General features: G+C 44.6%; 1 protein-coding gene across 1 annotated transcript in view; it reads left to right on the top strand.

Annotated features, from left to right (window-relative positions):
- The first annotated feature begins 613 nt into the window (after positions 1 to 613).
- LOC144481946 (electroneutral sodium bicarbonate exchanger 1-like) overlaps positions 614 to 17,486 on the top strand; it is a 122,438-nt gene continuing 105,565 nt past the window's right edge. Inside the window, exon 1 of the mRNA XM_078201120.1 lies at positions 614 to 690. The gene's annotated coding sequence lies outside the window, so the exon portion shown is untranslated. The remainder of the gene's footprint in view (positions 691 to 17,486) is intronic.

Genomic DNA, 17,486 nt, shown 5'->3' with positions numbered 1-17,486 from the left:
TTTCAACTCACCAGTCTTTCAGTTCAAGGGCCTGGATGAGAATTAAATTCTCCAGGGTGAAAAGGTAGTTACTAATCCACTGCAGCACCCAATCCACACTGTGGGTAGATAAAATAGATCTTTAGGAGCAAAAATGTAATAAATAGTTGATGCATCAACAAAAGCCTACAGAGATTAGGAATTGTTAAAGCATAATAAGTATCATAACATGCAATGAAAAATCACTGCCTATTTCTATGGAGTGTTCCAAACATGTGAGCTATTTCAAACCTGATTTCTAGAATAGTTATTGCCCCATTGACCATACATTATTTTTTGTCAATTTCATACATAGTTTTCCCTGTTAAACCAGACCTATTGATGTGTGCAGCCTGTTTTCCTGATATCTCATATATTTTCTGGTCTTAAGCTACTTTTACTCAATAATGCTCATCATTCCATCATAACTTGGCTGGGAAAAGAAAGAGTTAGGGTGTGCTTGAATGATTCAGATTTGGGGCCACGTTGGAAAGCATGTTGGGGATGGCTGTTGCATTAAGTAATACACATTGACATATATTTACCAGCAATGTCGTGATTTAATACATTGTTTTCTGTATCTCCAGCAGAGGCATGATGAGGAGGCTGTGGTAGACCAAGGTGGAACGAGTTCAATCCTCAACATTCACTATGAAAAAGAGGAGCTGGAAGGTATGTGTATGCATGCATATATTACAAAGCACTGACACTTCTAACCTCTTAGAAATGTTTGCTAACCCCACACACCACCTGTCAATGCGCAATGGACCATATGCTGTTGATTAAAGAGTATTCCATTTCCACAGTACTTCAATGTAAGCTGCGATTTCAGAAATATTTGATGATGCACTTTGTCAGTTACTTTGCTTCATTGGCTACAAAGTAGTTTGTCATTCTTGGGTTGTGAAAGGCACTGTGTAAATTTTTTTTTTAACCAACTATAGAGATGAGAAATTTCCACTTTTGGTGGAATTCCAACTTCTCAGTTATGGAATTCCACCCTTTGAAATGTTTTCCTCCTACTGTCTGTAGACTTTTGCTTCACTTTGTATGTACAACACAATCCAGCAAGGTTGTTAGTATGAACTTCATCCTGGATTACATGCACTAACTGTATTGAATGCTGAAAATGCTGAGGTCACTTTGGTGATTGTTACAAATGCATTGGTCCACAATCTTGATGGTAAATAAAGGGAAAATATTTGTAACCACTTGAAGTCTAATAATTCCACCCATTTGAAATGACCTAGAAGCATTTACATTTCACTACAGATCATAAAAAAGCTATAATTTTTCCATCCCCTCATGCTGCAGTGATTTTGCTGCTTTACACTACAAGATGGATATGATCCCTTGGTTGTAAAGAAAATGGCAGACTTTTTGTCTTCACTCACTCTCATCCTTGCTACTAGAACTATTGCTAATAATGCATATATCTCAATTAAGCTACCTATTAAGGTAAATGCCACTACAAGAGAGTGATAGCCATTCCTGAACTTTTTATTATGACTCTACTAATGATTTTGTTTTTAATATAGTTAATGCTTGAAATAAAATATTTTTGAAGTGCAGGAATAAAAACTTGCATCTTAATTCTAGATTTTCACTATGCAAAGGTTCAGCTTAGAAAATTTCCATAAATCTGCAATCTAAGGTCTGAAGTTTTGTACATCAACCAAGGCTAATGTCATCACGAAGTGCTGCAATGCCTTCATTGAGGGAGAGTGTAATTACATAGTTTACATAGGCAGTTCCAGTAGAACTATGGATATAGTAATTTGTCATGGAAGGGAGTAGATAGGAAGTGCTCAGATGTAAAATTTATGATGATTTTGCGTTGATCAAGGCGTGGTACATCAGTGTTAGTTTTGTAGTTCTTTAAAAAATTCCCATTGTCAGCATCAAGCAATGCCCTGTCAAATTAGGGACATTGTTAAAAACTGAATTGTAGCTTTTGTATAGTCGGATACATCGCTATGTTCTGATATTACAGTTTAAACTTCTTACTGAGAATTGCCAAGGTTTGGGAAAAGCCTCTTGTTAGTCCATTTTTTAAATTCATTCTTGGGATGTGAGCATCACTGGCAAGGTCAGCATTTATTGCCCAGTTTACCTTGAGAAGATGAAGAACCACCTGATTGAAACACTGCAGTCCATGTAATATAGATAACCCACAGTGTATTCTTCTGTAGTGGCTTGTTACAACAGAATGGCTTGCTATAACACTTCAGAGGACAGTTAAGAATCAACCACATTGCTGTGGATTTGGAATCACATATAGGCCAGACTGGATAAGGTTGACAGATTTCCTCCCTAAAAGACATTATGGGCTTTTACGACAATCTGGTACTTTCATGATTAATGAGACTGGCATTTTATTCCAAATTTATTAATTAATTGAATTCAAGTTAAATCCTGTAGTGGAATTTGAACACATCCTTCTGGAATATTACAGCAGGCCTCTGGAATACTAGTCCAATATCATTACCGCTATGCTACTGTTGCCTTTAATCTAAGTTTTGTGTTATGGAAGTACTTGCCTCCCTGACTTTGAGCTGGTGTTGATGAAATGCACAATCTGTAAGCTTTCAGCTTATTTTTGTACTTTGTTGATTTTATTTGCTCAAAGTTTTAAAATTCTGTGGCGAGATGATGGATATTAAAGTTGAGCACTTGCTTCTGAATTGCTCTGGAATTGGGATTTGTTCTACTTTGTTGGTCAGTCAGGGTGACATGCGAGTGGTTCTGTCTAGGAGTTTGTGTATTCATCATCATCCAGTTAAATGAGGCCCCAGTAATGTAAAATGATCTTGTTGACTATTTGTGAGTGCAGAGATTTATAATTCAGACTGAAATAAATTTGAGGGATGGGGGATTTAATTGACGCACACATAAATATTCACTTCAATTTTTTTTAAATGTTCTTAAAAAGCTAATGCATGCCTCATAGTTAATGTGTCAAGGTGGCCAGAAAGCAATCTGTTTTGGACAGGGGGTGTTTATGAAATCAAGAAGTTATTCCCTCTTCTGTGACAAGAGGACATTGCAACCCAGCAGGTTGAAATCCTATTGCGCCAACTATATGACTAATGTTTCTCACCTGAGCTATTTTTAACCTTCCCTAGAGCTTCTTATCCCTGTCTGAGTCACACAAAGTGTGCTCTGTTTAGCCCTACCTTGTGGTTCACATAATACTAGATTTAAAATGAAGGATATGGAAAAGTCATTAGAGTACTTGAATGTGATCATGTCATGACCAGTATGAACAAACATCAGTTTGGCGGCATGATGTCGCAATGGCGGCACGGTGGCACAGTAGTTAGCACTGCTGCCTCACAGTGCCAGGGACTCAGGTTCAATTCTGGCCTCTGATCACTGTCTGTGTGGAGTTTGCACGTTCTCCCCATGTCCGTGTGGGTTTCCTCCGGGTGCTCCGGTTTCCTCCCACAGTCCAAAGATGTGTGGGTTAGGTGCATTGATCCGAACAGGCGACGGAGTGTGGCGACTAGGGGAATTTCACAGTAACTTCATTGCAGTGTTAATGTAAGCCTTACTTGTGACTAATAAATAAACTAACTCTTAACTTTAACTTGAGAGGGGCCACTTCCAGTTTTTTATCAGAAATTTTACTCAAACTGTGAATGCCATCACACATTCTGACATTGAGCACCAAATGCCTTTGTTACTGCGCAGTTGTTTTGAACAATTGGGGGTCCTGCTGGGGATGCCAAGGTAAGTATAGCTCTTGGGGGCAGAGAGAAATGCCCAGGCAGTGCCAGGTAGCATGTGCCAAGGGTGGATCCTCTGGGGAGCCCTGTGGGGGAGGGGTTCCCCTTACCTGTGTTGGGGGAGGGCTGGTGTGTGTGCATGTGTGCGTGTGAAATGTCTGTGGTGGTGAGTGAGGGGGGGGACGGGACGGAAGGAGAGCCCCTGATAGTTGTGTGTTGGGGAGGGGGAGGTGAGCCCCTGATACTTCCATGGTTGTGGGGAGGTGTGGTCCTCCGTGTTCCTGGGGAGTGGTTTGGGGGAGTTAATTTTCAGTGCTGATTGGAGCCTCCTTTAAAGATGATACCCCGATATCTGTGGTGCCGGCTTTGCCAGCTCTATCAGGCCCTGCCCTGCCCGAGTGATGACGTAAACGATGCCCCCGGATTGTCTGCACTGAATGCCAAAAAAGTCTGGTCTGAATAATCGGCTGTGCCAGTTTTCGGTCAGAGCCTGACACACTGACTAATTGGTAAAAGTCTGCCCAACAAGTGTAAAACTTTTCTCATCCTGGCCATTTGCAACCTCTATTTAAATTGTAGCAAGAAAGTTTCATACAACAGTAAGGTAAAGGTATTTATTCTGTCTAACCCTAGTTAGATATGCTCTGTGAAGGAGTTTGCATTGTATCTGCAAGTGCATTGCAGGTAAAGTAAACTTATTCACCACCTGCTGGAATGACACAAACACGCCGCCAACATACAAGTCCCGGAATGTTCTGATCCCGTGCTTGGCCCATATATTGAAGGCCCCGTCCAAAGCAGACAGAGGGAAAAAAATGGTTAGCCGATACCAGGGAGGCCAGGCCTGAAACCCAAAGTGGCGTCTAAATTGTGTCCAAATTCTAAGAGTTGACTTGACAAGTGTATTCCTAGTGTACTGGGAGGAGGGAAAATCTACCGGGGAACATATCAAGGCAGCCAGGGAAGACGGAGCACAGGAGGTAGATTCTAACTGCAGCCAACGAGGAACCTCCTGTTGCCCCTCTCTCCGCACCCAACACACTACCGCTCTCATATTGGCTGCCCAATAATAAAATGGGAAATTGGGCAATCCCCCCTCCCGTTTAGGGCTTTGCAAGACTGTCCTCAGCATTCTTGGATTTTTCCTATTCCAGACAAAGCTTGAAATGAGTCGATCAAGTCTGTGAAAAAAGGATTTGGGGATGAACACTGGGATGCACTGAAAGATATAAAAACTTGGCTAGTGTGTTCATCTTCACTGCATTGATACGGCATGCCAACGATAATGGGAGGGTAGACCAATGTTTGAGGTCCTGTTCTGTCCACCCCATGAATGCAATAAAGTTAGCTCCAAAGTGCCCACTAAATTTGCTAGTCACTTGCACTCCCAAGTAAGTGAACTGCCTAGTGACAATCTTGAAAGGCAGGGTTTGGAGCGGGAGGCTACGAGCCGCTGCTTTCAAAGGAATAAGCTCACTCTTATTCAAGTTAAGCTTGTACCCCGAAATACAACCAAACCTCTCCAGTATAGATAAGACTTCGGGAATCAAGTTGGACGGGTCGCCAACATACAATAGTAGGTCGTCAGCATACAGCGATACTCTCCACTCGATTCCCTCCCGACCAATCTCCACCACTCGTTTGCTGTTGCAAAATGCCGCAGCAAGAGGTTCAATAGCAAATAACGGGGGAGAGGGGGGCACCCTTGCCTAGTGCCCCGGGACAAAGGGAGAAAAGTTGAATGCACATCGTTTGTCAGGACCGAGGCTATTTTGTACAGTATTTTGATCCAGGAGATGAGTTTTGGGCTGAACCCGAACCTCCCAAGGGCGTAAAATAAATAATCCCATTCCACCCGATCAGATGCTTTTTCAGTGTCCAACGAGATTAACATCTCTGGTAGCTTGGAGGTGGCAGGCGTGTATATAATGTTAAACAGCTGCCGAATATTCGAGTACATATGTCTATTTTTAATGAACCCAGTCTGGTCAGGTGAGATGATAGAGGGCAGAATGTCCTCCAAGCGAATGGCCAGAATCTTAGAGGTCAGTTTGAGATCCACATTCAACAGTGAGATCGGTCGATTGGAGCTGCAGATTTGCAGGTCCTTATTCTTTGTAAGGATAAGCGAAATTGTCGCTTGCCTCAAAATCTGCCGGAGAGAGCAGTTCTCATATGATTCATTGATCATGCGCAGTAGCAAGGGAGCCAACCCATCCATAAATATTTTGTAGAATTCGATAGGGTACCCATCTGGTGCCAGACATTTCCCACTCGGCATAGTTCTGGCCGCCCTAACAATTTCTTCAACGTCGATTGGTTTTTCCAGTGCCGCGGCCTCTCCCCTGTACACCGGGAGATTCAGTGCCCCAAAGAACTCCTGAAAGTCCGCCTCATTGGTGGTACCCTCCGAGCTACAGAGGGTTGAGTAAAAGTCCCTAAACAGTTCACTTATTCACTGTGGATCAGTAGAGACCCCATTCGAATCTGCATTTGTGTAGTAGACTTTTGGCGGAGAATTGGCGCAGCTGGTGAGCTAGAAGCTTGCTTGTCTTGTCCCCATGCTCAGTGTGTATACTTAGACTTGAACAGCATCTCTTCTGCTTGACGCAAGGACCATGTCTCAAACTCCATCTGTAGAAGTAAACGTTCCTTATATACCTCTGGGGACGGGCCCACAGCGTACGCAGGATCAACTTGGGCAATAGGCCCCAGCAATTCCGATAACCTCTTCCCTCTCTGCTTCGCCTCACGCGCTGAATAAGATATGATCTGGCCCCCTCCCCTGCTGAATTATATGCACATTGAGACAGTCTGCTACAATGTCTATAAACGTGCAAGCCAATAGAAGAAGCGCAAAAGTGGCATGTAGATTGTCATTGTCCTCCAGTCCTGTTTTTCTTCCCTTTCTTCTCCACTCAGTAACACAGTAAAGCTCAGAAGTACAATTTAAAGGTATTGTGTTCTGATGTCACTGTATTAAAATGAGATGTTTAAAATTACACCTTGTATGCCATCCCAGAGGTTCAGCTGGTTATGAATTGTGTCTACCGGAGTTCTACAAACCACGTGGGTTCTTTTTCATTCCAAAGTGTCAGCCTTGGCTACTGGGGCTCCTGAGTCAGAAGATTGCAGGTTCAAGTCCACTCCAGAGATTTGAACACATATAATCTAGGTTGACACTTGTGTGCAGTGCTGAGGTTGTGCCGCACTTCTGGAGGTGCCACCTTTTGGATGAGACATTGAACCAAAGTCCCATCTTCCCTCTCGGATGAACGTCAAGGTTCCCATGACACTGTTGGCCTGGTGGTCTGGCCAATATTTATCTTTCGACCAAACAGAATCATAAAACAGTACAGCACTAGAGGAGGCCTTCAGTCTATATAGATGTCAAAACAAAATACTGCGGATGTTGGAAATCTGAAATAAAAATCGAAGTGCTGTAAATATTCAGACGGTCTGGTAGCATCTGGGGAGAGGAAATCAGGATTAACATTTCAAGTTGGATATGACTCTTATTCAAGAAATATTTCCAGTGCTTTGTTTTTTTCACTAAAATAATCTGGTCACTCATTGCACTGCTAGTCTCCCCCCGCCCCCCCACCCAGTCCAGACTCTGGAATCGCATTGATGGCCAGCTCAATGAGCAGGTGGCATTGGTTGTATTACCTCAGATTGGGACTTCTGTTGCGATGTGAGTAGTCCCTCAGGATCTATCCCCATACCTTAGGGATTGGTGTGAAGCTCTGAGACAGCCTGAACTGGCGGAAGATGAAGGAATCATGGCAACCGCCAAGAAAGTGAGTGCACACAGGGATGAAGCTCTAGTAAGGCCACAGACCAGTTGAATGCTGAGGGAGTGAAAGCTCTCCCGATTGATGAGTCTGATTGGGCAGTCCCTGGGTACGTTGATGGCCACATGGGTGCACTCAATGATGCACTGCATCTGGGGGAATCCAGTGATGGTGCTGAAACCAAATTCCCTCTGTCCCTGTGAGGTTGCATCTGTTATGAAACTAATGTACTATCCAGCTCTGGCAAAGAGAGCATTACTGACCCATAAGATGCAGATTTATTACACGCACTGTTATTGACCAGCTGAAGAGAGGTGGGTACAGAGTGAGGAGCCAGTCATAGCTGCCCCAGAAAATTATCCTGGCCCATAAAATAGCCAAGGGGCAGGAAGAGGACTCAGCCTATGGAAAGGAAGAGCCCATGGAGCTGCGCAGGTGGACACTTCGTGCTCTGGTAGTGAACAGGGTTGTCACTGCCCTGAAATCATTAGAGCTGAAGAGCAGGGGCCAAAGCTGCCAGTCACAATTGGGTAGCCATCTGTCCAGAAGGAAGGCTGTCATATCTTGAGCTTAGTGGACATGAGGAGCAATCCTTCTGCAGAACTTCAATTAGTAGGAGGGCACAGAGAGGAAAGGGGCAGGAAGAATATAGAGGCCATACCCTCAACACAGAATCTACCACCAAAAATGGAACTACCTGGAGATGACCAAGATCCAGTGGCACAGGAAACTCTCTCTCCAGGCAGATAGTCTCAGAGATCGGTGACCATGTTGTTGAAGCCCTCGTACCTTTCGGAATGATCACCATTCCCTGCCAGAAATCATCAAAGTTAACTATGCCCTTGAACTTCTTCACTTCAGATTCTTTCCAAGGATCAGCTTCAGTAGCATCTCACAAATGGCAAAATACACTTTGTAACCTTAGTAATTTGTCATTTTCCTTTTTGAGCCAGTGCCCTCTTTGACTGAAGCTACAGTAATTTTTCAATAAGGAATTATGGTTTTATGGTTCCACAGATTGGCATCTTGTAGGGATATAAATCTTAGTTAAAAACACTTGGGTATAAGATGACATCCAAACAGCAGATTGTGATCAGTCCTAAGTTCTAGGTTATAGTTGACAGCCATCAGTCCACATATAAATTATATGTGGTGACAACTATCAAGCTCACTGAATAATAATGTATTCATTCTAACATTGTTTCAGCGACTTCATAAGTTTTGAAAAGTAGAAGTTTGCACTCTTGATGAAATCAGTAATTTCTATTAGCCTGTACATAGTTTTAAAACAAAACAGTGCAGTTTCCTGAAATTAACTTCGAAAGGATGGCTATATGCACATGCTGAGCATTTCTCTTTTCTGAACATTTTCTGAGCTTAGCTGCCAGTTGAAAGCTACACTGAACTGCAGTGTGACGTTCTCCTGGGAATATGCCATAGTTTCACAGTTTAGATTTGAAATCTTGGGGATTTATGTGATTGTATTTTATTGCCAAAGTCAGTGGATTTGGGAGTGATGCTGTAGGATTAAAATTAGTAAACATCATTCAAACAGCAGAAAAGGGAAAACCAATGAGTTTAATGTTAATAATGGGAAAATGGCTAGAATTCCTAATCAAAGAATATGTGAGTTCTTGAGAAATTGGAATGCATTTCCCAGTAAGCCATGGATGCAAATGAGTTTTAATGCTCACCAGCTCAATATAACCTATCAGTTATGCCAGAATAGGAGTAGTCATTTGGCATGTTTTACCTGCTTCACCATTTTATTAGCTATGACAAGTCTTTAATCCCAAAAACGTCCCCTTCATACTCCACATTGCACAGTGGTTAGCACTGCTGCTTCACAGCTCCAGGGTCCCAGGTTCGATTCCCGGCTCGGGTCACTGTCTGTGTGGAGTTTGCACATTCTCCTCGTGTCTGCGTGGGTTTCCTCCGGGTGCTCCGGTTTCCTCCCACAGTCCAAAGATGTGCGGGTTAGGTTGATTGGCCAGGTTAAAAATTGCCCCTTAGAGTCCAGAGATGCGTAGGTTAGAGGGATTAGCAGGTAAAATATGTGGGGGTAGGGCCTGGGTGGGATTGTGGTCGGTGCAGACTCGATGGGCCGAATGGCCTCCTTCTGCACTGTAGGGTTTCTATGATTACCTCTGAAGTAGTTGTCTGACTTTTAAATGCCTCAAATGTTGACAAAGGGCAGCATTTGGATGAGAAATAGGTAGAATTATGGAGTGCTCCACAGCCGATGGTACAGAGATAGGAAGAGATGGTCTAGCTACATTTTGGAAAGGTAGGATTGGAACCAGGTGAGTGAATCCCATGGAGCTGGACAAGAAAGAAGCAATGTTTTGGGGAGGATGTTGTAGTTGATCAGGCTACAGAGAGATTCAGGAGAGATAATGTTACGTCCAAGGACTCTGGAAAAAATAGGAGGTCAGACTGGTGATAGTTGGGAGCACATAAGAATGACTGGTTTTTGATGAAAAGATGACAATGCTAGTATTGATGGGGAGAGGAAAACATTGTCAGTAAACATGGAGACTAGGAAAGAAAATTATGAGGTAAAAGTAACTTATTGGAGTCCATATCATTTCTCTACTCTAGTGATTTATGATATCTGAACTGCAAGGATCTGGTTCTCTAGAATCCTGATAGCATTTTAAAAATTATTTGATGAAAACCGATGCTAGGGATACTCCTGCCCCAATCTTGCAGTACGAGTCAGTGCCCTGTCACCTCTGGAAGTATGGCTGGTGTGTATTTGTCAAGCAACATTTCAATGTATGAGAGAAAGAGGGGGGAGGCGATGGGGAAAGTGGGACTTACTGAATTGTGTGGTGGTGTGTGAAGATTACAAAGTGCACTGTGTGTTACTTTTGCTCGATGTAATTATAGCTATTAGCAGACAAAACATAAGAGATGTACATGTTTTATAAGAGCAGTTGATGCCCACACTTAAAATTGCTGCTCTTCAATTAAGTAATGCTTTCATGCATTATAGCCCAACCTGCATATAGATCAATTCAATGAAGTAGATTTGAGGCTCCCACTGCCAAAATTGCCCTTTAAATGTACTGCAAAGTTCTCCTTGGCATCTATAGTGATCCATCATGTACACAAGTTCACTGTTCCCCAAAATGTATTGGAAATTGTCTCCCCCATGGCTAGTAATAAAAGTAATGTATTCCTCAGAGTGGAAGGGAGCCCTCATCCCTTCTTTCAAACCTCCTGGGTCAGCCTGTTTCCACCCTTAAATCTGACGCTCAGCAGACAGTAAACTAAAAGCTGTTAATTTCAAATATCATAGTGGTGAGAGCTGATTTTGTGGGCTGCTCCTCAAATATCAGAACTAGGGCAGGGGACAGTGGCTGGAGAACAAAAAAACAAAATCAGTGGAATTGATCAATGTGGAACAATTTCTTTGCTAGCTCCTGAAGGTCTTGACCTTCATTTTATGGGTCACTTCCTTGTCAAGGCACTGTTCTGTTAAAAGGACGATCAAAATGTTACTCGTATTCCAATCAACTACCATCCTGATTATCCATCAGAGTTTTCAAAACCATGTGCAAGACGTATGTTTTACTTGTCTTTATTCCCATTTATTTTGTCCTGCTGTCCCATGTATGTAAGACAATATTCAAATTTTAGATGATCAAGGTTAACAAGAGTCTGAGGGATATGGGGATTAACTGCCTGTAATTCTGGTCCTTGCAAACATTTTTTTTTAAATGACAGATGAGACAAGGGATGATGTGGCAGTGAACACCAGAAGGGCTGTCATATACATTGAGCTAATGCTCCTGAAAGGAGAGGTCGTGAAGATATGTGCAATGGTGCATGGTAGAGAGTCGATTATGCAAAATCATCAAGAACAATTGCCAAGGGGAGGGACATGGCAGTAAAAAACAGGTTTTGGTGAATATACAGTTACAAAAAAAAGTACAAGTACCAATGAACAGGATAAAAGAAATGCGCTGTGCCAACCTGGGCCAGGGCAGTGCTGGGGTGGGCTCTACTGGAACCCCACCCATGGGGCTCCCAGTAATGTGTGGTGGGGCAGTGAGGGGGCAACTTGCAGGCACAGAGGAGAGTGGGCAGTAATGGTGGGGGGGGGGGGGGGTGGTGGTGGAATGCTGGCGATACTTGCGCTAGCTAAAATGACAGAGTACATGGAGTTTTAGGACATGTAACCCTCCATGCATTAACACTTCTACCATTCTAACAACCTTTCCATCATGTGTACAAGATGGGAGAACACCTCTGCCACATGTCTCACAGCCAAGAGTGAACATGGAACGACCATGTAAAGCATGATAATGATGTGCCTTCCACAAACACTTTTAAAATTATGGAGGAGACGTCGCTGGTGTTGGAATGGATATTGAAACAGCCAGACACTATGGTGAAATGTAAGCAGACTACACAGACAACATGCCCATGATAGGGACCTCCTCAATAAGTGGGGGGAGGGACCTTGTGTATCCTGGTTGACTGAAACACAGCTCTTAAAGAAAAGGAAGCATACACGAGGAGATGTAGAAGGGCAATGTTCTGTTTACTGTCGTGCACATTATATACAATTTGTGAATACCTGTGCAACCATTGTGCTCCTACATGTTTTAAACTTTCCTAACCCTGCTGCTACGGCTGGGTGCATCCCTGACATCCGCAGTGAAGGTGGAGGCAGCATGCGAAGAGTGATACCCTATTGTCTGTTATGACCTTGGTATGTGTCCACTGGACGGCCGAGATCTGGAGGGCCAGCTTGCTTTGGTGTCCTGCTATGCAGCAAGTGCATCCTTCTTGGCCTGTGGAACTGGAGGTGATGAGGTCACAGGAAGTGAGGATTGGGATCCTGGAGTCACCTGGGTAGATGGCCCCAGGGCGTCCAGTTGCTGATTCTAATCTGTATGGGTGCCTGAGTGTTCCTGGCTGACTCTTTGAGGTGATGAGGCTGCTGGAGTGAGATCCAGCTGCTCCCCCACCCCCTTGCATTGATACTGCTGGAGACCAGTTATGGCTTCAGTGATGGACTTCTGCCTGCACAGCAGTGCAGGATTGGGACCAAGGCCTCTATGGCGGCTGCCATTCTGCCAGTGTTGGCATGCTGCCACTATCACCTTGGACTGAAGGCGGATGGATTACTCCATCATCCCTTGCATTCTGAGGAGTGTAGCTGACGTCCCTTCCTGATATTCCCATGATCCACCAACTGATCGAGGACTGAGATCACAGGCTCAGTATCTGACTTGGACTCAGTAGATTTCTGGCCTGCAGCAGTTCTCCAAATGCCGGAAAAGCATGGGGAAGAAAAACAGATGCAGATACATGAAATATGGACTAAAAGCACAATGGGAGACACAGCTTAGGTCTGCAAACACTGGAGTGAGGAAGGTAAAGCCAATATCCAGGTATAGGCCCTCATCAGAGTGGAACAGTGAGGGCAAAAGATGTACAATGCACACACAAGATTTCAGCAGATGCTGGAGCTGTATTTCAGTGACTCGTTAATAGATTGAGAAATGAACAATATTAATATCACTTATGGGTAGAAAGGAGTCATTTTGTTTGACTCATGGTGAACATCCAAGTGCCTGCCTTTGTTGTCGGCAGTTTATCCTCTAAATGTGATAAATGGGTGTTGTGCTTTTTATTAAAATCTGGTTTTATAATGCAATTTTGTTTTGAATTTGTGCTGCCTCAATTTGAACTTGCCTGGAGATGCTAAAACACACACCTGCAGGATTAACACTTGGGCACTGATTTGATGCAACTTTCATGGAGCAGTATATGTGGATTCCATGTATCCTCTTCCGCTGAAGGTCTGGAGTGTGCTAGCTGTCACACAGTGGCAGGTTTCAGAATGGCTTCCAGACCAAGTATGTGACCATTGGATGCAACTACCGTACGTCCATGCATGGTACCCTGGGAGTTGCCATGGCTCCTACATCCTGAGTCACTCCCAGGAGCCTGAGATTTTCAAGGAGCAAGAATGTCTGCAAGGATGGCTGCTTGGGGAAAAGGTGACCCACTGAAACGCTGGCTGATGAGTCCGGTGCGTTGTGCCGAGGAGAAGTACAATGCCGCTCACAACTCCACACATTCCCTTGTTCAGCATACCATAGGACTTCTGAAGATGCACTTCAGATGCTTGCAGAACTCAGGTGTTCACTGCAATACAGTCTGAATAGGGTTTCCCACATAATCAGTGTGTTGTGCCCTTCACAATCTGACTGTACAAAGTGGTGAGTCCTTGCCAGATGGTGAGCTGGAGGAGGATGAGAGTTAATTGGAAGATAAAGATAGAGGTCTGGGAAGCTCAGGGGGCTGCTGAGGGTCAGTATGAACATGCTGATACCATGAAGGAAGGAATATGTGGTAGATGTGCTTGTGATACTTGAATTGCCTACAGGTTCCAGGAAAAGTCAAGTCAAGTGAGGTCATATAGTCACACCTCTCCTAGCCTCAAAGCCATTCCTTGTCATCTCGGAGGATGGCCAAACAATCGCTGAGAGAATGAGTCTTACATTCGCACTTGTGCGTTATGGCCTCATGAATCACCAGGCCATGATCTCAGCTTTGGTCTGTGGTGTCCTGCAAATATGCTCACTCTGGGAACTTGGAGTCCACTGAGGAACAAAAATGATGCAAGACAAGCCTTGACACTTTCACTGCCATCTAATGATGCAAAGTCTGCCACGACTGAGATGAGGACCTACCTAGGGATCGCTTTCTCAAGTCCATATTTTGTGTTTGGGCACTACCACTGAGAGACAAATGCGACTGTAGTATCAGTACTGATGAGCTTCCTTCACTCAATGGTATTCCTTAAATAAGAAGGGCGAGAGATGGTTCCATCATACACTTCTAATAAAGATGTAAACACATCTCCCTAACAACGTGTAAGGCTACCAAGACTAGTTCATCTGTGGTTGACATCACATAAATGTTAATCTGAGTGGAACACTCTCACTGGGAGGATGGTTAGACTTTGACATAAGATTCCAAAGTACAATTCACAGTGCCTTTTGTTGACCCGAACATTCGCATACTGATCAAATGATTTCAAAAAGTGCAATTTGTTTAGTGATAGCGCATCTGTGAACCACTGGCAGCATCAAAATATTTAAACTTTCCAAACCCTACCTCAGCCCAACATCCACAGCAGGGACAGAGTCAGGCTGCTGACTGCTACGTCCAGATGCCTGTAATGACTTTGATGGATGTCTTCTGGTGACCCAAGGGTGTGAAGGACCCTGGCTTGATAACGGTTTCCTGCTCGGGCAGAAGCACCCTCAATAGCCTGTCCTGTTGGAGTGGGTGTGGGCACAGGCAGAGGGACTGCGGGCGACTGCACACCCTTCGAGTGACCTGAGAGGAGGCCCCTGATGTGTCCAGCTGATGTCCATCCTCCCTGGAAGTGCCAGAGGGCCCCATCCTGACTCCTGAGGGAGTTGGTGCACCTGGAGGGAGGTCAAGGTGCTTCATCCCCATGTTGCCTGCATCCTGATAGTGCCCACTAGGCTTGGTGACCATGGAGTGCAGGGCTGGGTGCCAACCTTCCCATGGTCACCTCAAAGTGCTTGAGTTGCAGCCGCGACATCAGACAGAACGTGGACGGACTCCTCCAACATTCGCTCTAGTCTGCTGAGTGATTCTCGAATCTCTGCCTGATGTTCCGCCGCCGGTCATTGTATTTCCACCATTGAGCTGGCAGCCACTTCCAGAGGCTCAGCATCTGACTGGGGCGGAGCAGGTGGCTGGTCTCCAGCAGCCCTCTGAATGTTGGCGAGCTGGGATGTCCCTGCTTCTGATTGCTGCGGGGGACGTGTCAGTGAGGTGTTCTCCAGAAAGTGATCCTGAGTCTAATCTAGAGCTACATTGCACTGAGGTGTGTCTCTGTGCTAGTGGACGGTGAAGGTGACTGCTGCAACGGATCTTCATGAGCCTCCTCATCCTTGGAAGTGGTCTGGGGCTCAGAATGCTGCTCAGCTGTGTGGAGGGCCTTGATCTCATGCCCAGAAAATATAAAATAGAGTTTTAGTTGATGAGCATAAGTTATATCAGGTTACGTGTGACTTAGTGTGATGAACAGGATGAAGCTATGATCTGTACTAGGTTGTTGGCAGAGGTCAAGCTTCCCTTCTCCGTAGGAGCGATCCCTATCCTCCCCAGCAAGGTCAGCTACAGCCTCCAAGTTCAATGAGGGCAATGATATGAACATACAGCCAAGGCACAGGCGTAGGACATTCAGCGCCTCAACCCTGCTCTGCCATTTAATGCAATCATGGCTGATCTGATAGTAACCTCAAATCTGCATCCTGCCTACCCCCGATAACCTATCACTCCTTTGCTTACCAGAATCTATCTAGCTCTGCCTTAAATATATTCAAAGGCTCTCCTTGCATCACCTTTTAAGGAAGAGAGTTCCAGAGACACTCGACCCAGAATTTTTTTTTCGCCTCAATCTTGGTCTTAAATGAGTGACCCCTTATTTTGAAACAATGTCCCCAGTTCTAGATTTTCCCACAATTGGAAACATCCTCTTCACACCCACCCTGTCAAGAATCTTATATTTCAATTAATTCCACAATCAATCTCCGCTGTCCCTCCCTCGATGTTGACTCCCTCACGCTTGTTGTCTGTAGATTGGCCTGTATGAAGATGAAAGAAAGGCATGTGATCAGAGAGATGGAGTGAAGGTTGGGTGAAATGCCAGTCCCCTGTGTGGTGAGCCCTCCCAGAAACACCAGAGGCTGGAGTGTGAGCAATATGATAGATGGGATGGTGGTGATGTGAAAGTCTCAGAGAATGAGTGTTGATATATGTCCCCCGCTAATGGATGTGTGAGATCCGTGAGGAGAATAGCCATTGAAGTACATGATGTCATGATGAGAGTTTGGTACTGGAGGGAGTTGAGAGATGACTTTCCTTGGAGTGGATACGATCATTCATCTACTTCCTGCAGTTTGGGCGTGGTTACCAGCCATGCTGACCTTCTGGGTGACAGCCTCCCAGGGGTGATGTTGCTGTGCTTCCTTGAGCCATCCCTTGGGTAGAGGATGTGCTTATGTGCCCAGACTCCTCTGATCAAGGCGTCAAGGGTCTGCTGGCTGAATCGGGATTCAGCCTTCTTTCTAATGCTGCTAGCCTTTTGCTTCTGGCTTCTGGGCATCTGCGACATTCTCCTGAAGATGATGGGCTGGAGAGAGTGAGATGTATGTGTTGGACTGTCATTTCAATATTGTGCTGGGACCTTAGAACCCGGCAGCTGATGGCGAGGGGACAAATCTGTTCCCAATCTGCCAGGTGATTCGGCCTGATCCTTGCCTGTGCATAATTAATAAGCCTCCAAATGCTGAATTGAGCGTGGGTTTCTTTCATTCTAGCCAGCAGGAAGGCACCAGCGGAACTGCCACCACCGCACTTAGCTTCCAAAGTGGAAAATTTAACTCCGTAATCTGGGTAAAATTAACAACTACTTGGACAAATGGAGGTTCAGGAAAGTCAACACAGATTCGAGGGCAAATTTTGTTTAACTAACTTGATCGAAGTTTTTGATGCGGTGTTGGGGGGTTGAAGGGGGAGCATGGAGGACCCCCATAGGAGATCCCCAACCCTACCTTGCCCACATGGCGTGGATCTCTCCCTGCCGTGGGTAAAATAGGAGTGGGGCGGGAGGCCACTTAAGGGCCCCAGTTGGGGCCTAATCTTTTTTTTTAAATTTATTTGGACTTTCAAAGCTTTCAACAAAATTATACATAAGAAATTAGCGTGTAAAATTAAAGCGTATGGAATTGGGGATAATGTATGGAGATGGGCAGAAAACTGGTTGGCAGACAGGAAACAAAGTAAGAATAAACTGATCTTTTTCCGAATGATAGGCAGTGACTAATGGGAATAACGCAGTGATCAGTGCAAGGACCCCAGCTTTTCATAATATATATTA

Source organism: Mustelus asterias, chromosome X (genome assembly GCF_964213995.1).
Source record: "Mustelus asterias chromosome X, sMusAst1.hap1.1, whole genome shotgun sequence".
Taxonomy (NCBI): Eukaryota; Metazoa; Chordata; class Chondrichthyes; order Carcharhiniformes; family Triakidae; genus Mustelus; species Mustelus asterias.
The sequence above is the reverse complement of the archived record's forward strand: the minus strand, read 5'-3'. Positions and strand labels throughout refer to the sequence as shown.